We start from the raw sequence: 7,360 nt of genomic DNA, 5'->3' as shown, positions 1-7,360 counted from the left end.
GTAAGGAGCAATATTAAAACTTAAAATGAACAGAAATTACTCCGTATATGAAATAGGTTGTCCCCTCTGCAATCCCTCACTCTTTACACTAAAGTTTTTAATTGTTTTAAAAAGTAGAATTGTGGCAAAGAATCAAACTTTAGCATAACCACTCTTAATAACAATAACAATACCATGTGGTTGCATAATTTTGAACCCTGGATATATATGTATTAAACTGTGAGATAAAACTGTTTTTCTTTGTTTTTTGCATTTTCTTTGGTCTTGTGTTACCCTAGGTGTTGATTTAAGGGACCTACCTCAGTGCTGTGATTGATATATTTAGACTTTTGGGCAATTCATTTTAATTTCAATTCTCCAGGGAATTGCACATCTTCCCGTTCTTCATTAAGCCTTATCAGTGTTGAATTTTTCCGCCCAGCGTTGCCGCTCATTCTGAAATTATGGTGTCCAATAGCTCAAAACGCCTAAAACCCGCAACACCCGAAAAAGGAGTTGATAAGTGTGCTGTCTCTGGTTGTGTTCAGAGTGAGTCCTCGCCAGCCATTCAGTGTGATGAATGTGATAAATGGCTCTGTGCAACATGTCTAGGAATGAGTACAGCCGAATACAACATTTTCTGCAAAATGAATGAAAGACTTGGAAGTATTTGGACATGCCCATTATGTAAAACAGGTTCCAGTAAGCCTGATGTTCCAAATATAGTGAAAAGCACTCTCGAATCCCATTGTAGTGAAATGCGTGACTTGTTTGCTGGTTTCAGATCTGATATGCAGACTTCTTTGGACACTGTGAGGGCTCAGGTGGAAACACTTGAGACGGCTATACAATCAAAGGTTTCCATAGATGATGTGCAGAAACTTGTGGAAAACTCTATAACCACCCGTCTCAATACAGACGTCCGCAAAATAGTGAGACAAGAGCAAGAAAGAAACAGAAGACGACTTAATCTGATTGCCAATGGCGTTCCTCTGCAAACCAACGATGCTCAGTTCATCTCAACTTACTTAAAAGATGAATACTCAATTAATGTCGGGGCTATTACTAACTTGAAACGTTTACCTAATGGTAAGAATGCAAGTACCATAGACAGACCCAACCCAATCCTTTTTTCTATAAATGATTACAAAATAAAAATGGATTTATTGAAGGCCTCAAGAGAGAGGAGGGGGAGTATCTCATTCTTTGCTGATGCATCCAATGAAGACCGCCAGAGAAGGAAAGAACTAATTGAAGAGATAAAGAGGCGTGCAGCAGCCGGTGAAAAAAACCTTGTCATCCGTGATGGCGCCATCGTGTCAAAAAATGTGATCCCCCGGGGGAGGGAGTCCTTCCCCCCCCTCGCTCGATGGTTCACTAGACTTACCCATATCCCTTGTAAATAGTGTAAATAATGCATCAAGCCTAGCCAGAAAGACTTCTATAAGTCCAACCTTTGTTTCCGCGGCTTCGTTTTTGAGCTCTGTCTCTCCATCAAGTGCTGCATCTGATTCGTCTGAGACCAACTACGTCACCGCTAGTTCGGGCGACGAAAATCCATATCAGAGTTCAAAAGCCAGAACTAGCAACAGCCCAGTCGGCCAAAGAAAATGGACGCAACTAAGAATATTATATACAAACATTGATTCTTTAGTGCCAAAACTCTCAGAACTAAAAGTGTTACTTTATGAAAAGGATGTAGATGTTTTCTGTGTTTGTGAGGCGTGTCCTAAGAACTCTTTGACCAAATTGGATGACGCACATATTCAAATCCCTGGATACTTACTCCTGAGCAACCTAGATAGTAACCTGTGTCGAAGAGGAGTGGCTATCTACACTAGGCTTGGAATTAAGGTAGATAAAATTGATTTTTCTATTTCTCAACCTACTAATACTTGGGTGGAACATGTATTAGTTAGACTTCTAATTGGATTTGAAATTGTGAATATTGGTGTGCTTTACCATAGCCCATCAGCTCCAAACCAACTAGTATCTCACCAAGCAGTTTCTAACATAATACAGATCTTATGTAATCTAAATTCATCACTTGTGCTTTATGGTGATTTTAATATGCCAGAAGTTTGTTGGTTTGATGGTATTGGGTACTCACCCCCTAATAACCCCTCCTACACAACCACCCAAACCCTTGCTGACAACTTCCTAACTCAGATAATAATGCAACCCACTAGATTTAGACATTCACAACAACCATCATTACTTGACCTCCTTATTACAAATGACCCTGAGAGGATTACTTCCACTTTTTACCTCATATGTATAATGAATGACATTAATATTAACCATAGTCGTGATGATAAACTTAAGAGAACTTTTACCAATTATGCTTTAATCCGTGAAGAACTAGCTAATATAAATTGGGATGAGGGATTATCAGATGAGACAGACATTGAATCTAGTTGGAATCGTTTTAAGTCTACTTTACTAGGTGCATGTAGGAAGCATACAAAGGTTTATTGGTCAGATAAACCAAAGACTCTTCCATACCTTCCCAGGAATATTAAGAAAATTATCAGAAAGAAAAATAGAGCATGGAATAAAAACCTAAAATGCAAGTGTGACAACCATCATAACAAATTCGCCATGCTCCAAAACAAGCTGAGAAACATGACAAGAAAAGTTATCCAAGACCATGAAGAATCTATTGCAAATGAGTCAAAGAAAAACCCAAAAAAGTTCTGGCGCTATGTTACAGCTAATAACCCTTCCCGTCGACGCACCAACAGGCTAAAAAAATCAGATGGCTCCAGTACTACTGACCCAAAAGAAATTGCTGATTGCATGAATGCCAGCTTTTGCACAAACTTCACCTCTAAGCCACCTGACATTACACTCCCAACCATACCTCCTGTAACAGTACATAACCCAATGTCCCCTGTAATCATTACTCAAGAAGATGTATTTAAAATACTAAGAAGTTTAAACTCCAACAAAGCTGCTGGACCTGATAATCTCCACCCTCGGCTTTTGATAGAATCTGCTGCTCACATTTCCCTCCCCCTTTCCAGAATATTCAACATGTCCCTGGCCAAAAAGTCAGTACCAAATGATTGGAGAACAGCAAATATTATACCAATTTTTAAGAAAGGTGACAAGGATGACCCAGGAAATTATCAACCAATAAGCCTAACCTCAGCCATTTGCAAGATCATGGAAGGTATCATTAACCATGCTCTTATAAATTATTTAGAAGAAAATACACTTATTAGCGATAGACAACATGGATTTCACAGGGGCAGGTCAATCAACACCAACTTTATTCAGTCATATGATCATGCAACTAAAATTTTGGATATGGGTAAACCGGTAGACATTATCTTACTCGACCAAGCCAAAGCCTTTGACAAAGTTGAACATTCATTTCTGTTGCTGAAGCTTAAAGCTTATCAGGTGCATGAGGATGTGATTGATTGGATTGGAGCATTCCTAACTGGCAGATCTCAACGTGTCATGATCTACACTGATAATGGCGATCCAGTTTTCTCCTCCACTTCCCCGGTTACAAGTGTCCAAAGGAGAGCAACCAAACTGGTCCGTGGCTTAAATAATGTCCCTTACCAGGATTGCCTAGGATCTCTGAGACTTCCAACCCTCACCTATTGAAGATATAGAGGAGATGTGATCATGGCACGCAAAATTTTCAAATCCGGTCACCTGAACCAGATCTTCACCCCCTCTTTGGCTAACAATTCAAGAGGTCACAGTCTTAAGCTTCACCTGCCTGGATGTCGGAGAAGGGAACGACGTGGTTTCTTTTCCATTCGGGTGGTCCCCCTCTGGAATAGCCTATCCAAGTCTACCATCCAAGCTGAGACTCCCCACTCCTTCAAGGCTGGAGTCGACAGGGACTGGGAGAGGTCCGAGTGGAGGCTGGACTGGGAAGCTAAGCCAACATACTTACATCACTCACCACCAGCAAGAACTACAGGAGGATCTACCACCTTATCTTGCTGGCAAATGCAATTTAAGGTAATAAAGAGCAAGGAATTGCAGAGGGGACAACCCATTTCATATACAGAGTAATTTCTGTTTGTTTTAAGTTTTAATATTGCTCCTTACTTTCAGTTTGAAAAACTAGTTTTTTTATTTGATTTCTGAACATTTTTGAATTAATGCATTTTTGATTTTGGCTCTCCGCACATAAATTATTAAAATGAAATTTGCATATTAATTTTTTTGGCTAAATGGCTTTCTCTTAGTTTTGATCAGATGATTTTGAGAAATAAGGGGTGGGGAAGGAGACCTAGTTGCCCTCCAATTTTTCGGTTACTTAAAAAGGCAACTAGAACCTTTAATTTTTAACAAACGTTTTTATTAGTAAAAAATATACATAACTTAAGAATTAACTTACATAACAAACTTTTATACTCTTATATTTTTTTTATTATCTATATGAGGGGGTTTGTCCCCTTATTAATACCTCACCTTTTATACTAAATCTTAAGTTTTGTCCCAATTCTTTAAGAATGACCCCTGAATCAGAAAGGCTGTGGAATAAATAGTTGAAATTACCACCACTACTACTATATCATCTACAAATAATATACATGATAGCCTGAACCAATCCAAAGATACAAATGGGGCTCCATTATTTTTTCATAAAACTGTCTAAATCATTAACAAACAAGGAGAAAAGCTTTGGGGATAAAGTACATCCTTGTTTACACCCAAATGAGACATAACTAGTCTAGAAAATTTCCCCATCACCTTTACATCAAACTTCACCCTCCTATACATAGCTGCTATTATTGCTACAAAACAAGACAGCAAGCCTATTTCTAATAGGCTTTCAATTAACAACCTCCTATTTACTGAATCAAAAGCACTTCTCAGGTCTAAAAAGATACAAATAGCCAACCAGTTCCAGTTCCAAAAATTGTAGGGAGGTATATGGACTAACAACAAGTCCTTTCACCTCTTTGACTTCTTCTTCAGAAAAACTAGCTACTGGAAGCGCTATTCTGAACCATTCTCAACCATTTTTCCATCTCAATATTTCCAAAGTAAAAATATGGTCAATAGTGTTGAATGTCAATCTGAATCCCACTTGTACTGGACTCAGTATTTCCTCTTTATCTAACCAATCTCTTAGCCTAAATTCCAAAACCTTATTTGCACATTAGAGGAAGGGGGGTGGGGGGTGCATTATATCAAATACCTAACCTAACCATCTCTATATATAAATACTAATTTAAATGTAATTGCATCATACAAGTACTAACAACAATATTGATGCATAGCTTAGATTTTTTTTATGCGTTGATGTATACAATTCTTCTCAATTCCTATTTTGATAGCAATAAATGAGGATTTGAGTTTCACATTATTTTGCATAATTGCATAGCCTACTAGTTTTGACCCTATTTTCTAATGTAGCAAGAAGTTAGGCCTACTTAAAAAAGAAAAAAATTATATGCTGACCAATGGTCAGCATTGCACAGCAAGTGATATCCTGATTCAATGTCTGTAGCTGGGAGTGTTACAAAACATTGATTCTTCATTTGAATTCATTTGAGTGCAAAAAACATTTGATTCTTCTTAAGTTTTTCCTCTAGATTTCTCCAGGTAGGCTAATCATTATAGCTAGGTGTACTGTGGCTAAGCTTACAGAGTCACACCATTGACCCTTATCCCAACCAAAATAACAGCAACACCAGGCCTTAAACTACTAAGCTTAGGTTTTCAAGCCTGGAGTAGCCTACAAGAAACTTTGGTAGGAGGGCACAAATGTATCTATAAATTAATATTAAAAAGTTGATACAGGCTACCAATAAACTGCAAAGTTTTTTGAAGCACTTCAATGAATTACAGGATTCAATCTAGCCAAGGCTAGCTCAAGTAATTATCATTGAATGTTTTAAATCAGCTTCCAGAGTGACACAGTGTTTCTTTCTGTCAAGTGAGATTGAACTAAGCTTTCTTTGAACTATATACATTTTTTTCTGGACAATTAGACCTATTACTCACTCAAGGCTATGCCACCTCTACAAAACAATTTACCACTGACTCTGGATAGGCTAGCAACTGTCCAAGGATTACAGGAATTTAATTAGAAACTTCCTAAAGCAAGACCTGAAGACTTCACTCCTACAAACTATTCAACCAAGCTTCTCTAGATATGCCTAGATCACATTAATGCTTGAACTTAGCAATGAATTTTTTTGTAAAAATCATTTTAAGGTCAAAATAAGATTGTTTACCATCACTGGTTCTTTGAACAATTGTAGTTCCATTCTCTTCCCTGCATAAAGGCTCATAGTCTTGTTGTTGTTGTTGATTCCAACGTTTTTGGAGCATGAATCAGCTCCGTCACGTACGTATCAATCTTGTCCAGACAATGTGTATGGAGAATTTTTAAGAAACGATGACTACTTTCAGATTAGTGAATCACTTAGAATCGTTATTTGCAGATTCTTTATTGGTGGCAAACCATTTTTTCCACTAGTATAGCCACCTACGTCAGACCACCCTAATTAATTCTATAGTATTTACAGCCGTAAATTACAATTTACATTAAATTTCGTGGGAAACACATTAAACTTATACAATATATTGAATACATTAATAAACATTTGACTTGATACAACATGACCCAAGACTGTTAAAGCACATCGAATAAACTTGAAGTTCTAATAAAACAACCCAGTGCAGAAACAGACACCCTACGAGCCCACGGAGGGGCGGATGAATGACCCACCACCGCACGGAAAGTAAAGGCACCAAAGAGCTTTAGAACTTTTCTTTTTAATATTTCACGCTGGATATAATACTTTTTACACGACATTATAACATGGCGGACATCTTCATATACATTACATACAATGCAATTTGGGGAGTCAACCAAATTCCATTTAAAGAGAACAGAATTCACTTTAGCATGGCCAGATCTGATTCGAAATATTGTTGTGGCAATTTTCCTCTCACTGTGAATTAGGTCCAATGGAGGAGGCTTAAAATCATATAGATCCAAGATTGTATTAGTGGACTTTCTTGTGAAATCAGCTTTCTCATCAATTGCGGATTTGGCCTCATAACCCTGAATATATTCACTCAGGGACAAGTTTACATCCAACAATTCACCATTTCTGCAAGCCCATTTTGCCATTTTGTCAGCTGACTCGTTCCCAGGAATACCTGCATGTGCTGGGACCCATGTAAGTTGTAGAACATAACCATGTATTAGAAGGTCATCAACTATTTTTTCAATTTGTGCAGCAGTTTCTTTGGCATCATTTCGTTTCATAGCTAAGTAATTTAATACAGATAGAGAATCAGAACAAATCAAAAAGCTACCAACTATACCGTTGGACTTAATATAAAGAAGTGCTTGATAAATAGCAATCATTTCTGCAGAAAAAACAGT

The sequence above is a fragment of the Artemia franciscana genome, chromosome 6 (assembly GCF_032884065.1).
Source record: "Artemia franciscana chromosome 6, ASM3288406v1, whole genome shotgun sequence".
NCBI classification, from domain to species: Eukaryota; Metazoa; Arthropoda; class Branchiopoda; order Anostraca; family Artemiidae; genus Artemia; species Artemia franciscana.
The sequence above is the reverse complement of the archived record's forward strand: the minus strand, read 5'-3'. Positions refer to the sequence as shown.